Source organism: Plecotus auritus (genome assembly GCF_963455305.1).
Source record: "Plecotus auritus genome assembly, chromosome: 3".
Lineage (NCBI taxonomy): Eukaryota > Metazoa > Chordata > Mammalia > Chiroptera > Vespertilionidae > Plecotus > Plecotus auritus.
The window spans coordinates 178,591,621-178,603,630 of NC_137772.1; positions in this window are offsets into that span (position 1 = coordinate 178,591,621).

Consider the following 12,010-nt stretch of genomic DNA (forward strand, 5'->3'; position numbering starts at 1 on the left):
TGAGAGTGTCTGCATTTGTGTGGCATGTGTGTGGCAGGGGCAGGGCCGGTGGTGGGGAGGGAGGAGAGGGACGGGGAGCCCTGCTTTCCTTTCCATAGCACAGGAGATAAACACTTGGGTGTGGTCAGGGCTGATTATGCGCGAGTGGTGGTCCCTGAGGAACCTCATTGTTACTGAACACTAACAGAGATGCCTGTGTGGGGTGTGCCCAGCCCTGTGGGGTGGGGCAGGGAAGGCCAGGAGCTGAGGAGGCGGTGCTGTGCCCTGGAGTGGACCCAGAGAGGCTGACGGAGCAGTTCCATGGCTGTGTGTGGTCTCTGGGACCCAGGCAGGGCTCCCAGATGGCTCACTGCTGTCCATATTACATCCCTACCCCTGCCACCACCCCAGGCACAGCACCTGCTGGAGCCTGGAGCCCATCCCTGGCTGGCCCGGTAACCCTCTGCTCTTCACAGTGGTCTGAGGGGACAGTGACAGCCCAGCTACAACTATCTCCTTCCACTGCCTCCTTCGCTCCACGTCTTGTCCCTCGGCCTGGTGCACAGCTTGGCAGAGGCTTCCGAGGGGAGTCCATCCCTTGCTGAGGCCAAACAGGCTTCCAGAAATCAGGCTTTCTCATCAGTGGCAAGAATGGTCCCAGCCGGCTCTGTCAGCATTAAGTCCTCTCTTCAGCCCGGGAACCAGTTTCTGTGAGGACCCCTTCCACTGCTCTCTGCTCCCCATGGCCCTGGGCCTGGCAGGGGAGGTGCACTGTGTGGCCCCACAAGGGGCCTCTTGGCCTTGGAGATGACCCTGGGATAGGTATTGAGCTGCAGGGTCCAGGGCATGTGGAGGAGGTGGGCTCTGCGTTTGCTCAGCAGGTACATCTGCCAGGGCTCAGGCTGGACACCCCTACACACACCTCCCCTCACCCCTACACACACACCTCCCCTCACCCCTACACATATACCTCCCCTCACCCCTACACACACCTCCCCTTACCCCTACACACACCTCCCCTCACCCCTACACACACACCTCCCCTCACCCCTACACACACACCTCCCCTCACCCCTACACACACACCTCCCCTCACCCCTACACACACACCTCCCCTCACCCCCCCACACACACCTCCCTCACCCCTACACACATACCTCCCCTCACCCCCCCACACACACCTCCCCTCAACCCTACACACACACTTCCCCTCACCCCTACACACATACCTCCCCTCACCCCCACACACACACCTCCCCTCACCCCTACACACACACCTCCCCTCACCCCTACACACATACCTCCCCTCACCCCCACACACACACCTCCCCTCAACCCTACACACACACTTCCCCTCACCCCTACACACATACCTCCCCTCACCCCCACACACACACCTCCCCTCAACCCTACACACACACCTCCCCTCACCCCTACACACATACCTACCCTCACCCCTACACACACACCTCCCCCCACTCCTACACACACACACCTCCCCTTAACCCCACATACACACCTCCCCTCACCCCTACACACACACCTCCCCTCACCCCTACACACACACCTCCCCTTAACCCCCCACACACACCTCCCCCCACTCCTACACATACACCTCCCCTCACCCCTACACACACCTCCCCTCACCCCTACACACACACCTCCCCTCACCCCTACAGCGCCAGACCTCATCCCCATGCTCAGGGTCTCATGCAAGCTGCTTCCCCGAAGCACCAGACGCTTAGCGACAGGCAGCACAACTGGGATGAAACCTCAGGTTTCTAAGTGAACCTGAGCACGTCAATGAACAGTTCTCTGCCTCCATTTCTCCGTTTGTGAGATGGGTGTGATGATCTTAGTCCAGTTCTTGGTGAAAAAGCAATCAAACTGCAGCTCTGCCTCCAGAGTGAGCGGTGGGCTATCCACAGTGAGCGGTGGGCTATCCCGTATCCTCAGCCTGATGGGGTGCCTCCTCGTGGCCAAGTCAGGCAGAGCCCGCTCCCCAGGGAGAACCTGGCGTGGAGCAGGTGGCAGCGGTAACCAGGCCAGTTCCCTTGCCCGGAGAGGAGGTGGAGGACCACTGGGCACAGAAGCTTCCAGAGCTGAGCAATCGCACGGCTGAGCCTCAGCCTGAGTGAGGACTCCCAGTGGCTTCCTTCTCTTCCAGACCCATGTCTGTCAGGGCTCCGGCAAGACCGGCCTGCCCTTCACCGTCCTCTAAGACCCAAGGGCAAGACCAGCCTTGCAGCGATGTAAGCCAAGTGAGGTGGGGGCTGTGTCCCCATCAGTGTTTCTCCTCTGTGGTCACACCTACGTCTCTGTGGTCACACCTACGTCCCTATAGGACTTTGGCAACTTTTGAATCTCCCTCAGCCTTGGACTGCCTGTCACGTCCCAGCTGCTCAGTCTCTTGGGCAGGACACCTTGAAGCCTATGGGAGAGGCCTTGCCAGGAGACAGGTGCCCAAGGTGGCAGGAGGTCACTGACTTGGTGCTGGAGGCCCCAGTGACCAGGCTTCGTCACCGCAGAGGAGGGAAAGGCTCCAGGTCACAGTGACTCAAGCTCTGAGGGGTGTTGCCTGTCTCCCTCACTGCCCAGGGGTGGGGTGGGTGTGGTGGGTGGGATGTCCTGGCAGCCAGGCTGTGTGTAGGGCTCTCAGTTTGTGTCCCAGCTTCAGGGGAACCCTGAAGGGAGGAGGAACTCATGGGATGGCTGAGAGAAGGAAGTGCAAGGTCAAGCCTTTAAAAAACCTTTTACCTAAAAGGAGGTAAAGCAGAGGGGACGTGTGTCCTATGGGAGAGAACAGAAAGGAGGGGTAATCCCTTCTCTCAAATATACACACACCTCCCCCTCCCTTACCTCTTATCCTTAGCTTCCCTGTGCAGGCCTGAGACAGGCTGGGGACCAGGCCAGGACTCTAATTGTGGGGTGCACAACAGGGAGGGGCACATCTCCAGCAGGCTGAGCAGGATCTGGTGAAGGGGTAGGGCAGGATGGGGAGTCTAACCCTCCAGCTGCTGCAGCTCCTCTCCCTGGGAGGGAGTCCTCCCCTCTCTCCTAGTCCTGCCTTGGGTCTCTGGCTGCTCTGTGTTTTGTATTTTATTTTGTTTCTTTTAGGGAGAGAGAGAGAGAGAGACATGGATGTGAGAGATAGAAACATTGATCAGTTGCCTTCTGCACACACCCCGACTGGAGATCAAACCCACAACCTGGGTATAATGACTCAGAATTGAACCCTTGAACCTTCAGTGCACAAGACGATGCTCCAATCAACTGAGCCACACTGGCCAGGGCAAAATTAAGTTTCTTAATATAGCTGTCGTTCCCAGTACTTAGCATGCTAATTAATTTGAATTGTTTTCATCCTTTCTAGCACACTTTCACTTCTATTATCTTTTTACCCTGATGATAGGGAGGTTTTTTTTTTTTGTTTTTTTTTTTTTACCCCTGATAACAGTCAAAGAAATTGAGGCCCAGGAAGATTTGCCTGAGGTCACCTTACTGGTTAATAACGGGTGGGTTGGTGAAAGGGCTGGATGTGTTTCCGCCATGCCTATGCCATGAACCTTGCTCATCCGTGACCTTTCCTTGTGCCCCCGGAACTCCAGCATTTCATAGACCCTGGCATATAAATTCCCCTTTCCAAATTCCCCTTTCCCGTCCCCCCTCCTTCCCTTCATTGTGGAACCCTTACTAAGCGCCTGGTAGAGGCTCTGTGAATGACACAGACAGTCCTGGCTCCTCAGGGAGTAGACCAGCCAGCCGGCAGATGGGTGCAGAATAAGGCCAGCAGAGGGGACAGGATGCCTCAGAGGGCAAGTCCAGAGAGTGGGGGGATGCCTCATTTGCAGGGCTCACTGCTCACCCGCAAGCATTCAGGCCCACGGCTGCTCCACGTTGGAATGGAGGTGCACAGCCCCAGTCACTCCCCTCCCCCGCTCCCAGAGCCCTGCACACCAGTCTGCAATCCTCTGCCGCCCAGAGTTGGGGACGCTCTCAGCTCCCCACTGGTACAAGCCACCAGAGTGGCCCGAGTGTCAGATACAGGGCTGGTGGCTCAGGCAAAAGCTCTCACCTGGCTGTTGTTCTGGATCCCTCCCTCCCTTCCATGGACGGATAGGCCAGAAAGTAAATGCATTTCCAAATGTGTCCTTATACCCTGCCCCGTACAGAGTTCTGGGCTTCTCACATCTGCCAGGGCCACGGGCTTGAACTACATGGTGTCTACTCAGTCCTGTCCAGTTGCCCCAGGCACCCCTCTCCAAGGTTCTGGACTCTTCAAGACCTGAGCCTCGCCCTCCTGCTGCCCAGCCTGACGGGGCACCTGAGGGCGAAGGGGCTTTCTTCCCGGGGGACCGGTGGCTGCTGTCCCTCACAGTGATGATGCTGACAGCAGCTCACTCTGGGAGCTGTGGTTGGAGAGCTAGGAGTCTGACTCAGCTGTGCTTAGAGAGCGTCTTCTCTCCCATGCCCGGGGCCTTCCGGGGCAGGCGGCCCCATCTCCCATTGATGGAGGCGGAGGAGGCTGCTCTGCTGGTGGCGGCGGGTGGAACACGGAGGCAGGAGCATGGGCCCAGGGCCCGCCCCCGGGAGGAGGAAGAAGGCCAGACTCAGAGCCCAGGCCCACTGAGTTTTACAAGCAAGTGAGGTTCTGGTGCCTCGTATGTTTAGACTGACCAGCATGGACCCCGGGCCATGCTCTTGGCTCTGGGGCAGCGCTCAGGGCCTCGGTGCTCTGGCTGGGGTGTGAGCTGTGGGCAGCCCGATGTTTCCAGGCTGCTGAGTGGTGGAGAGGGCAGGCTTTCCTGGCACTCAGAGGACTCTGGGTAGCAGAGGGGTTGACAGAGGGTGACATTTTGCTAGGGCCATGGCAGCAGGACATGTTAGGCTCCTTCTGCCTTCCAGAAAAGTGCCCTGTGAAGCAGAGCGTGAGGCAGCACAGCGAGGCGTCAGGTGGTCCTCCCACAGTGAGCAGTGTGGGGGTGAGGAGCCTTGGACACAGTGGCCACGTGGCTTTGGGCAAGTCCCTTTCTCTCCCTGGGCCTTCGTTTCCTTGCTTACAAACAGAGATTTGGACTAGGTGGGTTAGGGCCGTGGTCGGCAAACTGCGGCTCGCGAGCCACATGCGGCTCTTTGGCCCCTTGAGTGTGGCTCTTCCACAAAATACCACGGCCTGGGCGAGTCTATTTTGAGGAAGTGGCGTTAGAAGAAGTTTAAGTTTAAAAAATTTGGCTCTCAAAAGAAATTTCAATGTTGTACTGTTGATATTTGGCTCTGTTGACTAATGAGTTTGCCGACCACTGGGTTAGGGGATGTGTTCCTGCATTTAGTGTCTATGACTTAGGCAGCCCAAGGCATCAAACGGGGTGAGGGGACACAGACCTCTCTTGGTCATGATGCTGGCGACTCCTCCGAGCATCTTCCCAGCAGTGGCCTCCGGGCAGACTGCCCTGGAGAGGGAGAGCCCGCTGCAAGCACAGTTTTATTAGAAGGCTTCTCAGAGAGTTCCCTGTCCCTAAATAAAACTTCCTGCAGCTTGCCCGAGTCTTTCTTGTCTGCAGAAGGCCTCTGTTGTGTAGATATATAACTTGAAAGACTTCTAATGGTCACTTTCAGGGGGAGGAAAGGGAAGACAGAGCCTTGAGGCAATGGCACTGAGGGAGTTGTTATAATATGGGGCAACGGGCAAGGTCTGGAGTATTCCTTAGGGCATATTGCAGTGGCTCTGGGGAGCACAGGGCCCCCAGGGGAGAGAGTTGGCGGAAGAGATAGGTGGTCAGCCTTCTTCGTTTCTCCTCTCTCTTGGTTCTTGGATCCTGCACCCTGTAGCTGCTGGTGATCTCATCAAAAAAGCCCAAGGTGCAGGAGGCTGGAGCTGTGGACATGCTCCCCATTGGTGGCAGAGCAAGGCTCAGCTCCCCAGGCTGCGGCCACATTCCCAGAAAATGGGTGCTTACCTTTGCCAACCAAACCTGGTGAGCTAGGCAGTGTACATCATTAAAGACTTATCCACAGGACTCAAAAAAAATTTAAAATGTACATTTATTTTTTGAATTAAAAAAAAAAAATCATAGTATGGAGAAGTTCCAGAAGTTCCACTTTCTGTGTCTGTTTTAAATGCCTTTTTTTCCCCCAGGGAGTGCTTCCCTAATTATTCTAGCTAAATTAGGCTTTCTGTGGCCCTATTTTTTGTTGTTGTTGTTGAATACACACTTATCTGGTCTTGTTATGTGCTAAGCACTGTTTTAAGAGCTTTGCAAGAGCCGAAACCAGTTTGGCTCAGTGGATAGAGCGTCGGCCTGTGGACTGAAGGGTCCCAGGTTCGATTCCGGTCAAGGGCATGTACCTTGGTTGTGAGCACATCCCCAGTGGGAGGTGTGCAGGAGGCAGCTGATCGATGTTTCTCTCTCATCGATGTTTCTAACTCTCTATCCCTCTCCCTTCCTCTCTGTAAAATATCAATAAAATATATTTTTTTTTAAAAAAAGAGCTTTGCAAGTATTAACTCATTCGGTCCTCACACGAGCCTGTAAAGTACTCTTACTTGCTCTATTTTAAGTGACAGGGGAAACTGAGGCATGGAGGTCAGGAAGATTGCCTGGGGTTGAGATAAACAGCTGATGAGTGGTGGAGCTAGGATTCGAACCCAGGCAGTCTGTCTTTAGAACCAGTGGTCTCAGCATTATGTATTGCTGCCCCAACCATAGATTTTTAAAATATATATTTTTATTTATTTCAGAGAGGAAGGGAAAGGGAGAGAGAGATAGAAACATCAATGATGAGAGAGAATCATTGATTGGCTGCCTCCTGCATGGCCCCCACTGGGGATCGAGCCAGCAACGGGCACTGCCCTTGACTGGAATCGAACTAGGGACCCTTCAGTCCACAAGCCGACACTCTATCCACTGATCCAAACTGGCCAGGGACCAATCATAGATTTGAATGTACTTTGTCCATCGTCTCCCTCCTCCTTCAGACGCTGAGCTCCTTGCCCTAGTATCCACTTGGCTTCGCACAGCCCGCAAATGAACGAGTGAATGAGAAAGGGGGAAATGCCCACAATCCCACTACCTTAGCACACTGAGTATGATAATTTTATTGCAGATCTACAGACCCTGGATCAGGAAGGGCTCCTGCCAGTCCTGTCATCACCTTTGTGAGGACAGAGCAGCTGGCTGTGCCAACACACCTGGGCGAGCAGCCAGGGAGGTGGCCCATGGCAGCACCCAGCTTTGGTTGGCCTCTGCCAGGCTCGCTGTCTTGATCTGCCCTTGCTCACACCCTTCTGGTCTCTCTGAGCCTCCTTGTTGCTGCCTGCCTGTCTCATCCTCTTCTCTTTGTTCCCGACTGTGCCTCTACCCTCTCCAAAGCCACTGGGGTTTGAGGACATGAGATAGAAATTTTATTTTTAATCACTGTTAGAAATGTGAAACAAACATTAGCATAGCTAGCAAAACATGGAGGCAGGTGGTTACGCTGGGATCCTAGAAAGATAGATCAAGTTGAGTTATATGTTACACTGTGGATTCGGAACCTCCTGGAATCCCGGGTTCACTCTGATTCCTGTGATGGCTGCCCTTTGCAGTGTTGGTGCCAAGAGGTGGTATGGGGGCTTAGGTCCCCCAAATTAGTCCCAAATAAACATATAACATAGCTTAAAATGATGTATTTGATATGGAAACACAACTACACATGAATCCCTAGACCCCATTACACCCACTACCCTTGAAGCTCCCCTCCCTTCCAACAAATTCTGGAACCTCCAAATCTCATAGAGGGATCCACCTGCTCTCTCTCTCTGTTTTGCTCATCATCTTTTCTTTATAACAAATAGGGGCTGGAAGGCTCATTCATTCATTCATTCTTGGTCCTAGGCACATGTTGCTGGTATCTAACACATATTGGATGACAATACAAAGCAGTAGAAGGGTCTGGCCAACATGGCTCAGTGTTTGAGCATTGACCTATGAACCAGGAGGTCATGGTTCAATTCCCAGTCAGGGCATATGCCTGAGTTGCAGGCTTAATCCCCAGTGGGGGGCATGCAGGAGGCAGCCAATCAATGATTTTCTCTCATTGATGTTTCTGTCTCTCCCTCCGTCTCCTTTTCTCTCTGAAATCAATAATATATATAATCAATGAAAATATATATACATATATATTTTTTTTATTGGCTGGGAATCAAACCTGGGCCTTCCGTGTGGAAGTGCCCTTGGCCGGAATCGAACCTGGGACCCAGCAGTCCACAGGCCGACGCTCTATCCACTGAGCCAAACCAGCTAGGGCAATAAAAAATATTTTTAAAAAAAGATTCAAAGCAGTAGAAGGGACCTGTGAGGCAGGGTATCAGTTTCAAGGAATTTCAGAGGTGAGCTGAACAAACATCTATATGGATGAAAAGTTAGATGGCAGTGCATGGGTTAACTGCCAGCACATTGGCAGTATCTATCAGAGACAGCTGTGATGTGTCAAAGGCAAACACAGGACAAATAAATATCAAGAACTGAGTCCATAGGCAGAAGGGATCCTGGTGGGAGGAAGTCCGGCTTCCTGGAAGGTGAATTTGCCCTGGGGCTGAGGGATGAGCAGCAGACAGACAGCTGGCTAGTGGGGGAGGGCATTCCAGGCAGATGATTGGCATGGGGCTTGGCCAGCAGAACCAGAATCACAGCCTGGCACTCTGTGATGAATGGCTCGGCAGCCTGTCTGACTAATGTGCCCAGGGCTGGCCATGAGTGTGATGCTGAATGTCAGGGCTGCCCACAAACTTAAAAATAAATGCCTGGAAACCCACATGTGGTGCACAGTATACAAGCTAGTGTGGGAGAAAATCACACATGGGACCTGTCTAACACTCACTGAGTAAGAGGACACGACAGACTGATGTGGTTCACAAGTGATCAGATGCAGGTGACTGTCCTGGGCCTCTATCCAGGGCACTCATATGCCACAGTGGGATGGAGGCTGGAGACACAGGATCTTCAGGGGAGGGGTCCCCGTGGGAGTGAGTCCAGGCCTCACCTGAGCTGCGCCGGCTGCAGGGTCCCTCCAGTCTCTGGTCCTGTGCTGGAGTGACTCGGTCCTGGTTTTACAGAGGGCAAGGGTGGTGAAATAGGCTGGCCTGGGCATGTGTCCCCTGTGCCAGTCTCTCTCACAGCCCGTTGGTCCTGACAGACCCCTGACCACTTTGGTAGCCCAGAGATGAGTGGGGTCTACTTCAAACAGCGACCAAGTGCCTCGGCTTCCCTGTCCTCCGTCCCACCAGAAACCAACCAGTTCCAAGAATAGTGTTCCAGCCCAGCCTGAACCCTGCCAGTCCAGTAACAGCATGGACCAGGCACATAGTGAGCATTCAGGAAACATTTACTGCTGGCACCCCCACTCTCCACAGCGCTCACCGCTGACTGACTCCTAGAGCCTGGCGTAGGCAGCTTCACCCTCTTCCCCACCCTCCAACCCTCCACAGAGGCAACACCCCACCCCAGGGGTCCGGGACCCCGCCTCCTGGGACTCTCACCTTGCTGGCTGCCTCCCATGGTGGCTCCTGGGGAAGAGCTTACAATGAAGGTGGAAAGTGGATGTGAGGACTAACTAACTGGGGGAGAACTTAGAAGGACGAGCCACAGAGTTTTCTGTACAGACCAAGCTGGCCGAGAAGGGAAACTGTTCGCAATACAATTTAATGTGTCTGCCTCTCTGTCAAAAGTGGGTTTACAGTTGTTCGTATGGAAAAAGACATGCAGGTTAATAAATAATAACACAAGAATAAAATCTGTGTTTTGTGTGCTCACAACTGTAAACCTACTTATTTGGTCCACTCCAGTATATACATATATAGGGTACCCCCAAAAAAGGTATATACACTTTAACATCTGATGAGTCATTTAATTTTCACTCCTTTTCAGGTTTAACTGGTTTGAAATCATGGGTGAAGCCTGACTAAGCTTTAAACAAAGAACATTTATCCTAAAGTGCCACTAAACTTTTTTTTTGGGGGGGGGGATATATAAAAGATAAAGTTTATGGTACAAAACCGCAACAGTCGATGAATTGAGGGCGCACAAATACTGAACAAAATGATTCTTGATGTTCGCAATTCCATTGCTTCATGTTATCAGCAGTGCCTGGACCAGAATGATTATCATTTTGAAAACAGGCTTGACAAAAAAAGAAATTATTCATTTCTGAGGATTCTTTTAAATTTTGAAAATGAACTGTATGTTAATAAACATTGACTTTATAATCATTCAAAGTGTGTATCCACTTTTGGGGGACACCCTATATATGTGCATCTAAGTTATTGTGAGGCATCTTTGCACGAATGTATGGATGTATGCTCATATATCGGCTGAGTGGATTTTTTCCCTGTTATTCTATCTATTTTCATCCAGGTCAGCATGTCTTGGGTTGCAAAGTCCTGGGGTTTTCAAATAAGATCTGGGAACGTGGTATGAGCAGCCCTGAAGGGTGGGATCCTTAGCACCACAAGTATTCAAGTGGAGGCAGAACAAGCATGTAGGATTGTTTAGGGCATTGCACCATCACATAAGAAGTGAAACTAGGTGACCTCTGAGGTCCCCAATTCCAGTGAATCTGATTTCAGGGCACTTTGCATAGTAATGCAGGCATAATGGAATGGCTGCTGCTGTACTTGAAGGTGTGATGTTTGGGGCTATGTGGCCTCGGTGTTTGCTAGGGTGGACTCTGGTCAGAAACTTGACTGCATAACTTAAAAATTGTGTGCTTCTGGGCACATCTCCCTACCTTTCTGTGCCTCAGTTTCCCCATCTGTAAAATGAGATGACAAGAGTCCCTGGTACGGGCTGTAGTGAGAATGAAGGCGAGAGCACACTGGATGGTCTTTGTGTGTGACACATGGAAAGGGCCCCATCAGTGCTGGTGATGGTTGTTAAGTTGACATTGTGGTTCTTGTTGGAGGGCCCAGTCTGAAACACACAGGTCCTCAGGGGATCATCTGGCTCTATGGGGTCAGTCTGTCTGCCCATCTTTCAGCCTTGCTCTTGACCTAACATTCACCTAATGGAGGTCAACGCACCCACCACAAAGCTCCATCCCACAGTCAGTTCAGTTGCAAAGCAGGGCAATGCTGGCCAGAACCCACACCCCCTCTGATAGCTTTGGCCTCAGCCAGGGTCCATCTAGCCAGCTGGGCCCTTGAGAGGGACAGACCATCCAATCCCAGATCCCGAGGTGTCATTGCTTCCTGACCCAGCAGTGACACTCTCCTTTATTCCCTAAACTAACTGGCATCTGAGAATGAGAAGTCGGGCTGGCAGCCGCTCAGCAGTCGGCTTTCAGGTTGTGTAAATGAAACTTACAAACAAGCAGCCATTTCTGCTCCTACTCTCTGTAACTGGCTTCCTTCCTAACAGGGCCAGGGTTTCTCTTCAAGGTGGCTTGCCCAGGCTGGCCTCTCACTCCTGACCATGACATATTCGATCTCATCTCCACACAGCAAGGGGGTGAGAGGCTCTCCTTAACCTACCGACAACTGCTTGGCCTGGGATGTGGGCAGGAAGCTTCAAAATAAAGTCTGAGAACTTGGAAGGGAATTGTCCAATGCAACCCTATTCTTTCAAAGAGGAGAAAACAGGACAAGAGGGAAAAAGTTTCACTGTTAAACTACTCTGGCTGAGAAGGACATGCTACCACCCCCCCCCCCAAAAAAAAAAGAAAAACACACCCCAAAACAGAAAACTGTGGAGTAATCTCAATTGTTCATAAGCTTTGCCTTTTTAAATATATATATATATATATGTTTTTATTGATTTCAGAGAGGAAGGGAGAGGGAGAGAGAGATAGAAACACGAATGATGAGAGAAAATCATTGATCGGCTGCCTCCTGCACGCCCCACAATGGGATCAAGCCTGCAACCCGGGCATGTGCCCTTGACTGGAATCGAACCTGGGGCCCTTCAGTCTGCAGGCTGACACTCTATCCACTGAGCCAAACCGGCTAGGGCAGCTTTGCCTTTTTATATGAGAGTTTTCTTTTTTGAGGGAGCCGAGA